The sequence below is a fragment of the Heptranchias perlo genome, chromosome 20 (assembly GCF_035084215.1).
Source record: "Heptranchias perlo isolate sHepPer1 chromosome 20, sHepPer1.hap1, whole genome shotgun sequence".
NCBI lineage: Eukaryota > Metazoa > Chordata > Chondrichthyes > Hexanchiformes > Hexanchidae > Heptranchias > Heptranchias perlo.
Window position 1 is genome coordinate 2,377,841 of NC_090344.1, and position 19,635 is coordinate 2,397,475.

Below are 19,635 nucleotides of genomic sequence, written 5' to 3' on the forward strand. Positions count from 1 at the left end.
CACCAATCTCTCCAAATAACTGAAGTCCCTCATCACTGGTATCATCCAGGCCAACCTGCTCTGAATCCTCTTCACTGTCTTTTCATCCAAAATTATGGTGCCCAGATCTGTACAATACACTTCAGCTGAGGCCTAAACAATGATTTGTAAGGATTAGTATGATTTCCTTTTTTTGTATTCAATGCCCCTATTTACAAAGCCAAATATCCCATACGCTTTCTTAACCGCCTTATCAACTTAACCTGTTTTATGTATATGAACTCCCAGGTCCCTCTGCACTTGGAACCCCCCCATAAATTGTACAATATAGATTATACTGCCTCTCCATGTTCTTCATCCAAAAGTACATCACTTCACACTGATCGGCGTTAAATCTGTCACGTGACCGCCCATTTCACAAGTCTGTCTGTGTCCTCCTGAAGTCTGCTATTATCTTGCTCATTACTTACTACGTTGCCAACTTTCATATCATCCGCAAACTTCGAAATTGTACCCCCTATTCCCACATCCAAGTCATTTATATAGAACAAGAAAAGCAATAGACCCAATACCGACCCCTGGGGGATTTCATTGCATATTTCTCCCCAGTCAGAAAAACATCCGTTCACCACGAATCTCTGCCTCCTATCCCTCAGCCAATTACTTGCCCACGTTACCACTGGCCCTTTAATCCCACGTGCTTCTAGTTTTCGAATAAGTCTGTTATGTGTTAATTTCTAAAATATGTCCTGAAAATAACTGTAATTTTATTGTTTAGCAATGAGAATACAGATATTAAGACCGAGTGATAGATCGGGTTGATTACCAATACCCCAAGGTGACGGGACCCGAGCATGGGAAATCCCATCTGGGTTTATATTTTCCGGAAACGGAGACGGAAAATAGCAAAACTCATCCCGTCGAAATCCAACAATTGAACGAAGATCCGACAGCCTTTTCTCATCCCGGGTTTCCAGACCTGGCCGTTGAAGGAAGCCTGATAAGTCCATTAGGGAGCAACACCGAAAGTGAAGAAACGCAGACAGAGATAGAGAGATACATGCAAAGAAAAATAGTATAAACCTCCAATTCTGTGATTGAGCAGAATTTAAGCTGCAGCTTCAAGGAAATTCGTCGAATGTCGTGAAATCTTAGACGTGTACATAGGGGTGGATTATAACTTTATTTCTGAAAAAAGTAAACGCTGCCTGGTAACTACAGCTCTTATTTATTTGACCATTTTACAGTGGCGGTGTGAAGTGATTTCGAATCTCAGTGAATTTCAAGACCACGCTTGACCCACTCGTTTGGTCACCCACAGATAGCACGCGGTTGTAGACTGCGCAGGCTCATCACAGGAACTCTGCCAGACTGCATGTTCCAGACTTGTATCCAACGCTACACGTGTAGCCTGCAGCCGTGTGTGGATTGGTGGTTCAGTGTAGACGGGAAACCAGGGGTTTGGTTCCAGGCCAATGCAGCTTCCTTTACCTTTTGTATCTGTACCCATGAAATCGCCTGAATTGGGATAAATTCATGTGCCGGCTTCAATCTGTACAACTTCTTGAAAGATTATCTTCATTTCGTCTCCGTGTCTTTCGTGGACATACCCTCTGCATTCTGTCCTCTGGTGTTCAAACATGCTCGGCTGGAGATAAGTCAAACCTGCCTTCTGCACTTGCTTCAAAGATGTGAGAAGCCAATTGGTGGTTTTTGACGAAAAATGGGGACGCAAGGGGGCTGATACCGGGATTTGTACCAGTGAAACTCCCTGAGCGAGAATCAGATCCAAAGTCCAACTGGTAACAGAGCCGTGCAGTCACTGTAAAATTTCGCTGCTACGCAGCCGATCCGCCATCCTTTCAGAACACCATGGCCATCCAAACTCGCTTTCTTGTACGATATACGATGTAGAGCAATATCAGGTTCTAAAGTAATTATTTCAGATCAACAATATTCGTCTCTCTTTATCAAATTAGTTTTGAATGTACGACTTGTATTATCAAGTAACACTTTACAGAATGAATTACTCTGAAACGACATTGTCGTCTGTCTCGGCATCGTCATAGTTTACACTCCACCAGAAGTACACTTTACTCAAATTGCTGCTTTCATTCACTATGAGAAAGAAGAGCCACGAATGTGGAAACATTAGCTACGAATTTATCAGCTGGGTTGCACCCTTCCTTTTCCTACTTCCTCAGTCTTTTTTTTCTTTACCCTTCTCTGCTATTGTTGCAGGTTAGATCAGCCATCGCCGTTCAAGGAAGCCTGAGAAGTCCATTGTGGACAATACAGAGAGACAAGAGACGGAGACATGGAGAGATGGAGAGATGCATGCAAAGAAAATAAAGAGTATAAATGTCAGGTTTTGCAAACTAGCAGAATTTATGTTACAGATTGGGAAGGATTCCTTCTTGGGTCTTGAAATCTTGCAAGAGAAGGTTGGACACAAGTTAAAATCATAGGCCTCGCTGGAGAATCTCTCATTCTGGGAAAGAGATAAATGCGGTCAATTAACTCCAATTAATCTATTTCAACACTGAAGTGATCTTTAAACAGTAGCTCTGCGAGCAGAATTCAAACCTGGGCAGGAAAACCTCAATTGAATTTTGAGTCCAACGCTTTAAACACTCGGCCACCGCAGCTGTAAATGGCATGTTCATTCAGATCGGATCCCAAATGGACACATGCTGCTGTTACAAACGCGCGCATTGATGGTGCTTGGGGTCGAATTCTTACTTGTTACGCTGGAGACCTTGGTTCGATTCCCAATCAATGCAGGATCATTCTGTAACAATGAGGAGCTGAAGATCAAAAGTATACTATTTCGCCCCTCGAGCCTTATGCGCAATTCAGTGAGATCCTGGTTGATATGTAACCTAACTGCATATTATCGCCTTAGCCCCATGTCCCTTAATGCCTTTGGTTAACAAAAATCTATCATTTAACAATTGAGCTCGCATCAACTGCCGTTTGTGGAAGAGAATTCCAAACTTCTCCCTCCCTTTGCTTGCAGAGGTGTTTCCCAACTTCACTCCTGAAAGTCCTGACCCGAATATTTAGGCTGCGTCCCCGAGTCCTGGACACGCTAACGGGCGGAAATATTTTTTTTCTATTTACCCCATCAGTTCCCCTTAATATTTTGAAATGTTCGATCAAATCAGCACTTCATCTACTGAATTCGAGGCAAACCCGAGTTTATGTAATCTCTCCGCGTAATTTAAACTGTGGAGTCCAGGCAACATTCTAGTAAATAGACGCTGCACTCCCTTCATAGCCAATATATCCTTCCTAAGGTGCGTTGCCCAGAACCGAGGGCAATACTCCAGGTGTGGTCTAACCAGAGCTTTGTATAACTGTATCATAATGCCTATCCCCTTGTATTCTAGTCCTCTGGATATAAAGACCAACATTCCACTAACCTTTTTGATTATTTTTTGTACCTGTCCATGACATTTTAATGATGTATCTTCATGGACCCCTAAGTCTTTTTGGACCTCCACTGTTTCGAGCTTTTCACCATTTCGAAAGTACGCTGATTTATCCTTTTAGGTCCAAAGTGGATGACCTCACACTTGACATCGATTTGCCACAATTTTGCACATTCATTTATTATATTAATGCCTGTCTGTAATTTTATGCTTTCATCTGCACTGCTTACAATGCTGCCCATCTTGGTGTCATCGGCAAACTTGGATATGTGGCTTTCTATCTCGTCATCTAATATCCGCCTGAATTGGGAAAAATCCAAATTCAGTTTCAATCTCCTCATCTTCTTGAGACATTTTATTTGCTTCATGTGTATTGGGTCGACGAAACTTCGGCATTCAGTCCACTGGAGCTCAAACATCCTCTGGATATAATTCAGTTCCACCAACAGCAAAACTGAAAAGATGTGAGAAGACAATTGGTGACTTTTCACTAAAAGGAGAAACACATGAGGGCTCGTCCGGGACTTGAAGCCGGGACCTCTCACATATCATTCAATGAAACTCCCTAAGCGAGAATCATACCCCTAGACCAACGAGCCGCTGTTATTTTAGTTGTGCAGCCAGTGTAAAAGTTGGTTGCTTCTCACAGCCGATCGACCATCCTTTCAGACCTCTTCGATCCATCCAATCTCGTTTTCTGTTCGGGTGGACAGCAATATCAAGTTGTACACTAACTATTTCCATTCACCAATATTAGTCTCCCTTTACCAAATTGCTTTCGAGTGCACGACTTGAGTTATCAAGTAAGACGTTTCAGAATTAGTTGCTCTTAAACTACATTGCTTGTGAGGATATTGAGAGTCGTGTGGATTTATGGCACGCTCTGTTCCCTTTGCATTGCAACCAACACATAGAATTGAATCATAGAAAGCTGATAGCACGGAAAGAGGCCATTCGCGCCTTCGAGTCCGTGCGAGATCTCTGCAAGAGCAATCCAGCTAGAACCACTCCCCCGCCTTTCCCCGAAGCCCTGCATTTTTTTTTCCTTTCAAGTACTTATCCAGCTTCCCTTTGAAGGCCATGATTGAATCTGCCTCCATTATACCCTCGGGCAGTGCATTCGAGATCCGAACCTCTCGCTGTGTAAAAAAGTTTTTCCTCATGTCACCTTTGGTTATTTTGCCAATCACTTTAAATCGATGTCCTCTGGTTCTTGACCCTTCCGCCAATGGGAACAGTTTCTCTCCATCTTCCATGCCTCGATCCTTCATGATTTTGAATACCTCTATCAAATCTCTACAAAACCGTCTCTGTTCCAAGGAGAACAACCTCAGATTCTCCGGTCTATCCACGTGAGTAAAGTCCCTTATCCCTGGAATTATTATAGTATTTTTTTCTGCACCCCCTCGAAGGCCTTCACATCTTTCCTGAAGTGCGGTGTCCCGAACCCCACACAAAATTTCAGTTGTGTTCGAACCAGTGTGTTATAAAGTTTCATCCTGACTTCTATACTTTTGTACTTTTGTACTCAAGACATCTATTTCTAAAGCCCAGGATCCCGTATGCTTTTTAACCGCTTTCTCAACCTGCCCTGCCACATTCAACGATTTGTACACATAAACCCCTCTTTGTTCCTCTACCGCTTTTACATTTGTGCCCTGGAATTTATTTTGCCTCTCCTCGTTTTTCCGACCGAAATGTATCACTTCGCATTTTTTTGCGTTAAATTTCATCTGCCCCGTCTCCGCCCTTGCCACCAGCCTGTCTATATCCTTTGAAGTTCATCACTATCCTTATCATTGTTTCCTACCCTTCCAAGGTTTGTTTCATCTGCAAATTTTGAAATTGAGCCCTGTGCACTCGAGTCCAAGTCATTAATATATATCAGGAAAAGCAGTGGTTCCAGCACTGATCCCTGGGGAACGCCACTGTACACCTCTCGCCAGTTCGAAAAACAACAGTTCACCAGTAATCTGTTTCCTGCTGTTCGTCAATTCTGCATTCATGTTGTTACTGCCCCCTTCATTCCATGGGCCGCAATTTTGATGATCAGCCTCCCATGCGGCACTTCATCAAACACCTTTAGAAAGTCCTTATACACCACATCAACTAAATTGCCCTCATCTATCCTCTCTCTTACCTCATCAAAAAACTCTAACAGGTCAGTTAAGCACGATTTACCTTTAATAAATCCGTGCTGCCTTTCCCTAATCAATCCACCCTCGTCCAACTGACTGTTAATTCTGTCCCGGGATATCGTTTCTAAACGTTTCCCCACCACTGAGGTTAAACTGACTGGCCTATAGTTGCTGGGTTTAATCGTACACCCTTTTTTGGACAAGGGTGTAACCTTTGCAATTTTCCAGTCCTCTGGCACCACCCACATATCTAAGGATGTTGGTAGATTATGGTCAGTCCCTCCGCAATTTCCACCCTTACTTCACTCAGCAACCGAGCATGCATCCCATCCGGACGTGGTGGTTGATCTACTTTAAGTACAGCCAGCCGTTCAAGTGCCTCTTCTTTATCAATTTTTAGACCATCCAGTATCTCAACGATAACTTCCTTTGCTGATACTCTGTCTTCTTGGTAAAGACCGATACAAAGTACTCATTTGGTACCAAGGCCATCCCCTCTGCCTCCATGAGTCGATCTCCTTTATCGTGCCTAATCGGCCTCACCCCTCCTCTGACTACCCGTTTACTGTATGCATGCCTGTCGAAGTCTTTTGGATTCCATTTTATGTTGGCCGTCAGTCAATAGTCATATTTCTCTTTGCCTCTCATTTCCTTTTTCACTTCCACTCTGAACTCCCTAAATTCGGCCTGGTGAATTAACGCATAAAAAAGTTAGCATTTCTTTCAGCCGGAAACAGAAAGTTACTGGTTGATCAATGGCGATTTGAACAACTATTCGTCTTTTTTACAGAGTTGAATGAGTTTTGCGAAATTAATACAGTGAACTAATACAGTAAAGTTGAGTTCCTGATCGGGAACCGCCTCAGACAGCGCATTATTGCCCATCCCTGGGAAACAAGATACTATCGAAACTTTGACAACACATCTCAGGTCCCCCGACAAAGACACAGCTTGCCAGCTGTTCCGATATCTGGAGCCTGGACAGGGAGTTAAATGCTGGACCTTCAGCTCACTGCCCACTTTAAAAGTCTGATACTCTACCGACTGAGCTACCCAGGCTCGATACCACATAAGCTCCCATCGTACATATTCATGGGAGACCTCTGAATTATCCCTGCAGCCGTCGAACGAGGGTGAGGTCCGTTTGATAAAATTCTCAGCAACGTGTTGAGGAGAATCCTTGTTTCTGTTGAACAAGATATAAGAAACATGGACAGTGAACTCGTGAGTTTACAATTCTTCTTGTTTGTGCCAAATGTCTTGTCATTCGTTAGCAGCAATTAAAATAGCACTTTACCCAGCGGCTCAAAAGCTGAACTTGTCCCACACGGGAGTTGGAAAAGGCATCTCGACCTTTCAGCGTTATAACATCTGTAAGCTGAATAATTTCTCCTGTACACAGTGAAACCAGGCAGCATATTTCTCTTCCAAATTTTCCCAACACGACACTTTCAACCGATGAATATCGGCTTAATGAAAAGAAGAATTGTTTTTTTGGTTCTTTAGATTTAAAGATCTCGTACCGGCCCCTTTGCCATATGAGCTGCCGCTAAAAGCCCATCTCTCCCCTTATGAACAAGTAAACTGGCACTTGCTATTGAAAGACGGTAGGCCAGAGGAACCCAAATGCCCACATGGGAAAACTAAGAAGTCGATTGTTGACCTCCATACGTTTGTCCCACAAGAGCGTATTGTAAAAACGACTGGTTGTTAACAAGATGCGTTATGGAAGATACCATTTGTATCTTGAACTCCGTTCAAAATGTTCGGAGTAAAAGGTTTGATTGTTTTCGAAGACGCTCGAACTCACAACCTGGTCATTTCTGGAGCCCATACTGCTATAAATAAGTAACGCACGCTTAACAATTGGGCAACACGAGAGCAGCGAACAACCGACAGCATCAGCGCTCCTGCCAAACAGCTTTATTTTCGGTCTCTCAATTATCACTTCGAGATCTTTCTCAAACAGAAGCCTCCAATCAAGATGCGCTTCGTTAAATAACAATTCCGAAATCAAGAGAGTTATGATCGATCATGACTAAAGTATGTACAATTTCCTCACCTGTTCCTTTTAATCACTGGGATGGAAACCATCAGGTCCTGGAGATTTGTCGATCTTTCGCCTCCTCATTTTCTCCATTGCCATCATTTTACTTGTACTGAATCCCCTTGATTTATTAACAGTTTTCCTCGTGTCTCTGCTATGTTAGCCTCATCCATTTCTGTGACGACCGATGCAAAGTAAAAATTTAGCAACTCTGCCATTTCCTGATTTTCAATTACAATATCACCTCCATCTGTCTTTAAGCGGCCCACATTACTCTCAGCCTCCCTTCTTTCTCTTAATATACTCGTAAAAACCTTGAGAGTTGTCCTCATTTTCCCTCACAAGTTTTTCTCCTTTTCCCTTTTTGCTCCTCTTACGATTTTTTTAGTTTCAGCACCACAATAAACAACACTTCGCTGTAAAGATCGGCTCAATAGTTCTCCAATGTCAGAGCGAGAATTGTCTGACGCCCTGATTTATTTAATGTCACAAATACAATCACACATAATCATCCGTGCATCAACGCACTGAAGGATACACAAAGATAAACTCAGCGAGAAATGCAGTCAGTGTCGGGATGCACAGGTGAACCGACAAGCGAAATGGACAGAGATAAAACGGCCTGAACCCCCAACAGTGAAGTGTCGCTGATAGATATTAGTGAGGAGGTGGGGACCAGAAATCATCAATTGGCGCTGTGGCTTAGTTGGTTAAAGCATCTGTCTAGTAAACAGGAGGTCTTGGGTTCAACTCCCAGCAGTGCCTTGTGCAGCTCATTATTTTTCCTAATTTATGGAATAAAGCGACAAAATAACAATGTTGTGTTCGTATTTGTTCAGGTTTCAGGAGGAAACGGATAACTGTTCAAAAACGCCCTTTCATTCCACAGACAGACCTCTCAGAGAATGTGTCTGTAACACGTTAATTTAAGGACACGTTCTTGTTTCTGGGCTCGTTGTGATCGGGGTATAATTCACGATTTGAGGTTCAAAGCCGGAAGACATCCTAATTTGGACCAAGACTTGTGATATTGACCAGCGGGATAAACGTTTGCAAAGAGGAAAAAGAAGTCCTCTAATCGCTCGATCTGAATCTCCAGGCCCAGAGGAAATATATCCCAGGATGTTAACAGAAGCAAGGAAGGAAATAGCGGAGGCTCTGACCATCATTTTCCAATCCACCCTGGCAAAAGGTGTCGTGCAGGAGGATTTGAGGATTGCTAACGTTGTACCATTGTTGAAAAAGGGAGAAAGGGATAGATCGAGTAAATACAGGCCAGTCAGCCTAAACTCGAGCTGAAGTATGAATCGTCATTGAGAAAGGCACGGATTAATCAAGGACAGTCAGCGTGGATTTGTTAAGGGATGGTCGTTTGAATTGAATTATTTGAGGAGGTATCAAGGAGGAATGATGAGGGTATCGCGATTGATGTAGTCAACATGGATTTTAACGAGGCTTTTGACAAAGTCCTACAGGGCAGATTTGTCAAAAATGTAAAAGCCCATTGGATGCAAGGGACATTGGCAAGTTGAATCCAAAATTGGCTGAGTAGCAGGAAGCAAGCGGTTGTGGTCGACGGGTGCTTTTGTGACTGGAAGGCTGTTTCGAGTGGGGTTCCATGCGGCTTCATACTCGGTCCCTGCTTTTCATGGTACAGATCATTGATTTATACTTAAATGTAGGGGGCATGATGAAGAAATTTGCAGATGATACAAAAATTGTTCCTGTGGTTGAGAGTGAGGAGGAAAGCTGTCGAATGCAGGAAGATATCCATAGAGCGGACAGGTGGAAAGAAAAGTGGCAAATGCAGTTCAATCTGAAGAAGTGTGAGGTAATGCATTTAGTGGGGGTGGGGCAAAAAGGCAAGGGAGTATATAATAAATATTGCAATTAATTTGCCATTTACACGCCCATTCTGCAAATCTACTAACGTCTTCCTTTATTATTCGCATTTTTCTTTGTATTAACTACAGCTCGCAATTAGGTGTCCTCCCTAAATTTTGAAATTGTACTTCCGATTCCCGTGTCCAAATCATGAATGTAAATTTTGAACAAAAGTGGTCCCAGCACCGATAAATTGTGAACAACAGTGGTCGCACCACTGATAAAGTGTTAACAACAGTGGTCCCATCACTGATATATTGTGAACAACAGTTGTGCCAGCATCGATAAATTGTGAACAACCGTGGTCCCAGCACCGATAAATTGTGAACAGCAGTGGTCCCAGCACCGATAAATTGTGAACAACTGTCGTCCCAGGAATTTTGATCTTGAACTGCAGTTGAAACTTTTGCACAAAAGAAAATAACGTCCCCAAATCGTCCCACGTGAATCTCAAATGCTTTGGGAAGAAGTTCAATAGAAACAATCAGGACTTTAAAGGCACCTCAACGACCTGAACTTTCGTTGAATGAATTGTGTTAGCCATTGCATTCGACCGTGAAATCACTCTTGACTTTCATCTCATTGAAGCAGAGTGTGGCCGCTTTGCATCTGTTAGCATGTCGGTGGCGTGTTTACATTTGATATTGATCGCTTCCAATTTGTAAAATTCATCAATCGTCAGGAAAAAGAAACCGAGAATCGAGTTGTCCCTCTAAGTAATGAGCTGAAGGGATTGGTGATCCAAGCAGATCTGGAAAATGCGTGGTGCAATCGGTCAGGAGTTCCAAATCCACCCTCCAGCCACTCGGCAATCATATTGAATGAACTTTACTCTGGCCCATTGTCGCCGCTCTGAAATCGAGTATTTCTCCGGCATGTTTTTCTTCATAGTTGCTGGTTTAAGAGTGAAGACTGGCTGGTTGGATTTTCACTCCAACAAGCTTTAATCATTCATTTTTCACTGACTGTAGACAGTTGTTATATTGGTCGCTGCAATCTCAAAGTTTAGCCCAGTGAATTATTGGTTTAGCAGGTGATCTCTTCACCTGTTCTCGGCGGTGTTATCCGTTAGCGTGAAAGTTTGATTGTTCGAGCCCTTATTTTATTTTTCCTCAGGATTCATCGTCTCAAAGTTCCAGGGTTTCAACGCATGTTTTGGAATCAAGAAAATGTACCGGAATCATTGCCAGCTGAGCAGGGCTGATATTCTACCATTTACCCTGCGGTCGGAAATCAGGCACATGAATCATATAAAGGAATGGAACATTGGCTTCACGGTAATTACAATTCTCCTTGACAGACAAGCCCCCGAAAGGCCCGAAGGGAGGCCGCATTCGCAGCAGGAGAGCTGGTTCGCTGGGACATGGAGATTTCTGTAGTGAGTGAGACCAGACTGTTCCGATGTTCAGAGAATAAATTTCGCATCCTTTATTTTGGAAAAGCAAAACGGTGGGGATTTTTGTCATAGCCCGATGCCTTTCGTGTTGTATCAGATGTTCCTCGTTGCGTTACTTTCATCTTGATCGGAGAACCAGTTCGGGCGCTCCTGTGATAAACAGCGACAGTTGCCAGTTAATGTTAAATTTAACAACGACTCCACTGCGTTTTTAATCCCACTCTTAAGATGCAGTCTATAAAATGAAAAAAAATCATCACATTCAAAGCATAAAAATCTTATTAAAGTTTTGACTGTCTCTCGGTCACCACGTCAACATCGCCTTCAGTCTAAAATAGAAAGTTATGGATTGATTCATGATGATTAAAACAGGGACTCAACTACGAACTGGATTTAATTAGCTTCATGTAATTAATTTAATAAGTTCATAACTCTTTTTAAAGTTAATTCCCTAACTGGGAATCGAACCTCGCGGCGGTGAGAGTACCGAATTCTCACCACCAGGCCATTGGGGAGCTCCCAAGATTGCGCACGAGACAAAGTGGAACTGATGACATTATTATTTATTTCGCTCTTTCAAGATTCATTCAGCTCCGTGTTTATTCCCAGGCCTCTTATCTCTCCTTCTTTTCAGCTTCTGACCGCGGATATTCCTGTGGCTAAATATCAATAATATAGAACATCTCACAGCCCCGGTATATTTGCTGTTTCTCTGTGCAGTTCTGTGCAAAATCAAACTGCACGCAAATACCGACAGTGCCTCTCTCTCACTCCCCACAGAAGCAGCAGGAGATGCCACTTTAAACTGCCAGTTGCTTCAAACGATTCATGATGGACCTGCGTGACCTTTCAGCTTTCCAAGGAGCTGCATTCAGTGCGTGAATTTTGGAAATGGAAACATGTCCATCAGCAGCTTGTGGTCGTATTTTACCTCACTTTCCATTTCATGTCCATGCCTACTTGCACTTGGTGATGTCATTCCCTGAACATCACCTCTGTCGCGATATTATTTCGAACAGAAAATGCCATTTTGTGCCAGCAGTTTGTCTGGCAGGAAAATGACCTGAATTACAAAGGGCCAAGTCGGAAAGGCCGCGTTGCTCTGCTTGTTCGCAGCAAAGAATTTTCAGCGTTTCCTTGGGGTTTAGTGTTTAGGATTCGGCGCTTTCATCACCACGGCAAAGGTTCGATTGTCGGTCTCAACATCCACATATTATACACTCTACCATAAGTGTACTGTACTCAAATTGCTGATTTTTTCATTGTGAGGGGAAGAAACATAAATGTGTGGACATTAATTACGAATTGATCAGCTGGGTTGCACCTTTTCTTTTCCTACCGTCTCAGTCTTTCCATCTTTACCCTTCTCTGCTGGTGTTGCAGGTTCCATCATTCTTCGCTGTTCACGATGCCTGAGAAGTCCATCAGGAGAAAACAGGCAAAGTCAAGAGACAGAGACAGGGAGAGATTAAAACATAGAAATAAGTTGTATAAATGTCAAGTTCTGCGAACGAGCAGAACTTAGAATGGACCTTGGGAGAGATTCCTTCACGTGTCTTGCAATTTTGCAAGAGATCATTGGGCTCCGAGTTTAAAGCGTCGTTGGCGATGGAGCACATCTCTGAGGGAGCGAACAAGGTCCGTTCGTTCAAGTTCATGTTAATTTGAACACTGAACAAACTTTAAAAAGTAGCGCTGTGAACAGGATTCGAACCTGTGCAGGGAAACCCCATTGGATTTCAAATCCAACGCCTTAACCACTCGGCCATCGCAGCTGGAAACCTCAATGATTGACAGCTATAAATCAGAATGCGTAGGGTTATCACACGAGATCTGTGACACTTTGTTCTCTCAGACAGGTTTCCAACTGGAAACTTACAGCTTGTTGATGTGCTGACTTTGCTGTCTCGGTGATAGAATTCTCATTTATCACGTGAGAAACCGGGGTTCGATTTCCGGTTCGTTTCGGATTATTTTCATTCTCCATTCATACGATCGCGTGAATTGTGCGACATTCGCCCTCAGCTTCAATCTGCTCACCATTTGATACATTTTCCATTCTCCACGTGTGTTGCGTCGAAGCTGGGTTGGAAAATCACATTGCAAGTCCTACTTCTTAATCATTGGGTCATCGCAGCTGCAAGTGACAAATCCGACACGGCTGCAGAAGAGAATGAAGAAGGTTATGACAGGAGAACTCTGAGACTGTATGTTCTTTTAGACAGGTTTCGAACTGAGCGCATACCGCCGGCTGCTGTGCGGACTTTGTTATTTCAGTGATCAAATTCTTGATTTCTGCGCGGGAAGCCCGGGTTCGATCACCGCTCAATGGAGGAGCATTTTTCATTCTCCATTCATGAGGTCACGTGAATTCGGATACGTTCACATGAAGCTTCAATTTGAACACCATCTTGTGATATTTTCCTTTCTCCATGTGTGTTGTCGTCGACAGAACCTCTGCATTCTGTCCTCCATGCACTGGAATTAAGACAATCCTGCCGACAACACCGCTGACAAGACGTGAGAAGCCAATTAGTGATTTTGAACTAAAAATGGTAACACCGCAGGGCTCGTCCGGGATCTCTCACATAACAATCAGCAAATCCCCAAAGCGAGATATCATACCCGAAGACCAACGAGCCACTGATAACAGAGGGGTGCAACCAATGCAGAATTCTGTGCCACCCACAGCCGATCGGCCACCATTCTGTCCATCCGATCACTTTTTCAATTCCGATGTGCGGCAATGTGAAGACGTACATTAAATATTTCATATCAACAATATTAGCCTCTCTTTACCACATTTGTTTCGAATGTGCGAGTTGTAATATCAAGTGAGACTTTGCAGAATTAATTGCTCTAAAGCTACATTGTTGTCTGTCTCGGCATCCGCAGATTATCCACACTACCACAAGTATAACAGTGACTACACTTCAAAAATACTTCATTGGCTGTAAAGCGCTTTGGGAAGTCTTGAGGTCGTGAAAAGCGCTTTATAAATACAAGACTTTGTTTTTATACTGGGCTAAAAGTACTGATGTTTTCACTATGAGGACGAAGAGACATCAATATGTGGACATTGGCTACGAATTCATCATCTGGGTTGGTCCTTTACTTTTCCGACCGTCTCAGTCTTTCGATCTTTACCGTTCTCTGCTGGTGTGGCAGGTTCGATGAGCTTTGGCCGTTCAACGAAGCCTGGGAAGTCCATCAGGGGAAAACAGAGAGGGACAGAGACAGGGAGAGAAAGAGAGATCTAAGTATAGAAAAAAAGCTTGATTATCAAGTTAGCAGAATTTGAAATGAAGCTTGAGAGAGATGGAATCATACATTCATAGAATCGTTACTGCACAGAAGGAGGCCATTCGGCCCATTGAGCCTTCCCCGGCTCTCTTTAAGAGCAATCCAGTTCGTCACATTCCCCCGTTCTTTCCCTGGAGACCCGCTCATATTTTTCCTTCAAATACTTATCCAATTCCTTTTAGAGAGTCACGATTAAATCTGCTTCCACCACCCTTTCAGGAGATGCATTCCAGATTATAACTACTCGCTGATTTAAAACATTTTTCCTTATATCGCCTTTGGTTCTTTTGTCAACCACCGTAAATCTGTGCCCTCTCGTTCTCGACCATTCCGCCAACGGGAGCAGTTTCTCTTTATTTACTTTATCTAAACCCGTCATGATTTTGAACACTTCTATCAAATCTCCTCTCAACCTTCCTGCCCTAAGGAGAATAACCCCAGCTTCTCCAGTCTATACACGTAACTGAAGTCCTTCATCCCTGAAACCGTTCCAGTAAATCTTTTCTGCGCCACCTCTAAGGCCTTCACATCCTTCCTAAAGTGCGGTGCCCAGAATTGGACACAATACTCCAGTTGTGGATTATTGTGAAGTTTCCTTCAAGCACCTTGAAGTTTTGCAAGAGACCATTGGGCTCCCAATTAAAAGGCTCTGCCGCGGTGGAGGATCTCTCTGAGAGAAGGAAATGCGGTCCGTTATCTCCAGTTCATATTTATTTGAGCATTGAACAAAACTGTAAACAATAGCGCCGTGAGCAGCATTCCAATGTTTCACCGAAAGACCCTGTCGAGTTTTAGATGTAACGGCTTAACCACTCGGCCATCACAAGCAGCGAGTGCTAGTAATGCAGGGCTGTAAATCAGAATGTGCAAGGTACTCAGAGGAGATTTGTGAAATTATATGTTGTTTCAAACAGGTTTCCAACTGGACACGGAGAGCCCGATTCCATGCAAACGTTGCTGTTTCACTGGTAGAATTTGCACTTACCACGCGAGGGAACAGGGTTCGTTTTCCCGACCAATTAAGGAGCATTTTTATTCTGCACCTCTGAGATCGCCTGAATTGGGATAAATTCACCGTCAGTTTCAATCTGCACACCGCCGTGAGACATTTTACTCTCTCCGTGTGTGTTGCGTCGATAAACCGGCTGCATTCTGGCCTCTGGACTTCAAATATGCTCGAGGATTAAATCAATCCTGCTTTCTGCAACGCTGAAAAGATGTGAGAAAGAAATGAGTGAATCCTCACTGGAAATAGTGAAACAGGAGGGTTCTGGGATTTGAACTGGGGACCTCTCACATATCAAACAGTGAAACGCCCAAAATGAAAACCATAATCCGAGAACAAGGAGCCGTCAGTAACACAACCGGACAACCAGTTAAAATATCCCTGCGACCCACAACCGATCGCCCATTCATTCAGACCGCTTCTGTCCATCGAATCATAGAATGGTTACAGCACAGAAGGAGGCTGTTCGGCTCATCGAGCCCGTGGCGGCTTTATATAAGAGCAATCCAATTAGTCCCATTCCCCGGTCCTTTCCCGGTGCTCTGTATTTTTCCCCTTCAAATTCCTTTTTTAAGTCACGATTGAATCTGATTCCACCACCCTTTCAAGCAGCGCATTCCAGATCAGAACTACTCGCTGCGTAATTAAGTTTTTCCTCATATCGCCTTTTGTTCTTTTGCAATCACCTCAAATCTGTGTCCTCTGGTTCCCGACCATTCCGCCAATTAAAACAGCTTCTCTATGTTTACTTTATCTGAACTCTTCATGACTTTGAACACTTCTATCAAATCTCCTCTGAACCCAGGTCCCTAGTGTAGTTAACATTCTCGAAATTGAGAACAATTTAAAGGAGTAAACTCCTTAAAGGGAGTGGTAAGTAGTTTTTCTTTCCTTTTTTTTTCTCTTGACATTGTAGTTGTTCTTAAGCTAATTTAAGGGTTAAGTCATGGCAGGAGATCCCAGGGCCGTGTCATGTTCCTCTTGTGGGATGTGGGAATTCAGGGCTCCTTCCTGTATCCCTGATTCCTTCACCTGCGGGAAGTGTGTCCAGCTGCAGCTATTGTTTGACCGCTTGACGGCTCTGCAGCTGCGGATGGACTCACTTTGGAGCATCCGCGATGCTGAGAAAGTCGTGGATAGCACGTTCAGTGAGTTGGTCACACCGCAGATAAATATTACTGAGGGAGATAGTGAATGGGTGACCAACAGACAGAGGAAGAGTAGGAAGGCAGTGCAGGGGTCCCCTGCGGTCATCTCCCTCCAAAACAGGTATACCGTTTTGGATACTGTTGGGGGAGATGGCTCACCAGGGGAAGGTGGCAGTGGCCAGGTTCATGGCACCGTGGCTGGCTCTGCTGCACAGGAGGGCAGGAAAAAGAGTGGCAGAGCTATAGTGATAGGGGACTCGATTGTAAGGGGAATAGACAGGCGTTTCTGCGGACGCAACCGAGACTCCAGGATGGTATGTTGCCTCCCTGGTGCAAGGGTCAAGGATGTCTCGGAGCGGCTGCAGGACATTCTGGAGGGGGAGGGTGAACAGCCAGTTGTCGTGGTGCATATAGGCACCAACAATATATGTAAAAAACAGGATGAGGTCCTACAAGCTGAATTTAGGGAGTTAGGAGTTAAACTAAAGAGTAGGACCTCAAAGGTAGTAATCTCAGGATTGCTACCAGTGCCACGGGTTGGTCAGAGTAGGAATGACAGGATAGCTAAGATGAATACGTGGCTTGAGAGATGGTGCAAGAGGGAGGGATTCAAATTCCTGGGCCATTGGAACCGGTTCTGGGGGAGGTGGGACCAGTACAAATTGGACGGTCTGCATCTGGGCAGGACTGGAACCAATGTCCTAGGGGGAGTGTTTGCTAGTGCTGTTGGGGAGGGTTTAAACTAATGTGGCAGGGGGATGGGAACCGATGCAGGAAGTCAGTGGGAAATAAAGTGGTGACAGAAACAAAAGGCAGTAAGGGTGAGTGTACAGAACATGACCGGACAGATGGTCTGAGAAAGCAGGGCAAAGACCAAGGGAAGTCTCGATTAAACTGCATTTATTTCAATGCAAGAAGTCTGATGGGCAAGGCAGATGAACTCAGGGCACGGATGGGTACATGGGACTGGGATGTTATAGCTATTACTGAAACATGGCTAAGGGAGGGGCAGGATTGGCAGCTCAATGTTCCAGGGTACAGATGCTATAGGAAAGATAGAGCAGGAGGTAAGAGAGGAGGGGGAGTTGCGTTCTTGATTGGGGAGAACATCACGGCAGTAGTGAGAGGGGATATATCCGAGGGTTCGCCCACTGAGTCTATATGGGTAGAACTGAAAAATAAGAAGGGAGAGATCACTTTGATAGGATTGTACTACAGACCCCCAAATAGTCAACGGGAAATTGAGGAGCAAATATGTAAGGAGATTACAGACAGCTGCAAGAAAAATAGGGTGGTAATAGTAGGGGACTTTAACTTTCCCAACATTGACTGGGACAGCCATAGCATTAGGGGCTTGGATGGAGAGAAATTTGTTGAGTGTATTCAGGAGGAATTTCTCATTCAGTATGTGGATGGCCCGACTAGAGAGGGGGCAAAACTTGACCTCCTCTTGGGAAATAAGGAAGGGCAGGTGACAGAAGTGTTAGTGAGGGATCACTTTGGGACCAGTGATCATAATTCCATTAGTTTTAAGATAGCTATGGAGAAGGATAGGTCTGGCCCAAAAGTTAAAATTCTAAATTGGGGAAAGGCCAATTTTGATGGTATTAGACAGGAACTTTCAGAAGTTGATTGGGAGAGTCTGTTGGCAGGCAAAGGGACGTCTGGTAAGTGGGAGGCTTTCAAAAGTGTGTTAACCAGGGTTCAGGGTAAGCACATTCCTTATAAAGTGAAGGGCAAGGCTGGTAGAAGTAGGGAACCTTGGATGACTCGGGAGATTGAGGCACTAGTCAAAAAGAAGAAGGAGGCATATGACATGCATAGGCAGCTGGGATCAAGTGGATCCCTTGAAGAGTATAGAGATTGCCGGAGTAGAGTTAAGAGAGAAATCAGGAGGGCAAAAAGGGGATGTGAGATTGCTTTGGCAGATCAGGCATAGGTGAATCCAAAGAGCTTCTACAAATACATAAAGGGCAAAAGGGTAACTAGGGAGAGAGTAGGGCCTCTTAAGGATCAACAAGGTCATCTGTGTGCGGAACCACAAGAGATGGGTGAGATCCTGAATGAATATTTCACATCGGTATTTACGGTTGAGAAAGGCATGGATGTTAGGGAACTTGGGGAAATAAATAGTGATGTCTTGAGGAGTGTACATATTACAGAGAGGGAGGTGCTGGACGTCTTAACGCGCATCGAGGTGGATAAATCTCCGGGACCTGATGAAATGTATCCCAGGACGTTATGGGAGGTTAGGGAGGAAATTGCGGGTCCCCTAGCAGAGATATTTGAATCATCCACCGCTGCAGGTGAGGTGCCTGAAGATTGGAGGGTAGCAAATGTTGTGCCTTTGTTTAAGAAGGGCGGCAGGGAAAAGCCTGGGAACTACAGACCAGTGAGCCTGACATCTGTAGTGGGTAAGTTGTTAGAGGGTATTCTGAGGGACAGGATCTACAGGCATTTGGAGAGGCAGGGACTAATTAGGAACAGTCAGCATGGTTTTGTGAGAGGAAAATCATGTCTCACGAATTTCATTGAGTTTTTTGAAGGGGTAACCAAGAAGATAGATGAGGGCTGTGCAGTAGACGTGGTCTACATGGACTTCAGCAAAGCATTTGACAAGGTACCGCATGGTAGGTTGTTACATAAGGTTAAATCTCATGGGATCCAAGGTGAGGTAGCCAATTGGATACAAAATTGGCTTGAAGACAGAAGACAGAGGGTGGTTGTAGAGGGTTGTTTTTCAAACTGGATGCCTGTGTCCAGTGGTGTGCCTCAGGGATCGGTGCTGGGTCCGCTGTTATTTGTTATTTATATTAATGATTTGGATGAGAATTTAGGAGGCATGGTTAGTAAGTTTGCAGATGACACCAAGATTGGTGGCATTGTGGACAGTGAAGAAGGTTATCTAGGATTGCAACGGGATCTTGATAAATTGGGCCAGTGGGCCGATGAATGGCAGATGGAGTTTAATTTAGATAAATGTGAGCTGATGCATTTTGGTAGATCGAATCGGGCCAGGACCTACTCCGTTAATGGTAGGGCGTTGGGGAGAGTTATAGAACAAAGAGATCTAGGAGTACAGATTCATAGCTCCTTGAAAGTGGAGTCACAGGTGGATAGGGTGGTGAAGAAGGCATTCAGCATGCTTGGCTTCATTGGTCAGAACATTGAATGCAGGAGTTGGGATGTCTTGTTGAAGTTGTACAGGGCATTGGTGAGGCCACACTTGGAGTACTGTGTACAGTTCTGGTCACCCGATTATAGAAAGGATATTATTAAACTAGAAAGAGTGCAGAAAAG

The 19,635-nt window shown here is 44.0% G+C and overlaps 2 non-coding genes across 2 annotated transcripts; one reads left to right on the forward strand and one right to left on the reverse strand.

Annotated features, from left to right (window-relative positions):
• Positions 1–8,289: 8,289 nt before the first annotated feature.
• On the forward strand, positions 8,290–8,363 carry trnat-agu (transfer RNA threonine (anticodon AGU)). The gene has a single exon. It is a non-coding gene; the product is annotated as a tRNA-Thr (tRNA).
• Positions 8,364–12,571: 4,208 nt separating this feature from the next.
• trnas-uga (transfer RNA serine (anticodon UGA)) lies at positions 12,572–12,653 on the reverse strand. Its single transcript has one exon. It is a non-coding gene; the product is annotated as a tRNA-Ser (tRNA).
• Between the last annotated feature and the right edge of the window lie 6,982 nt (positions 12,654–19,635).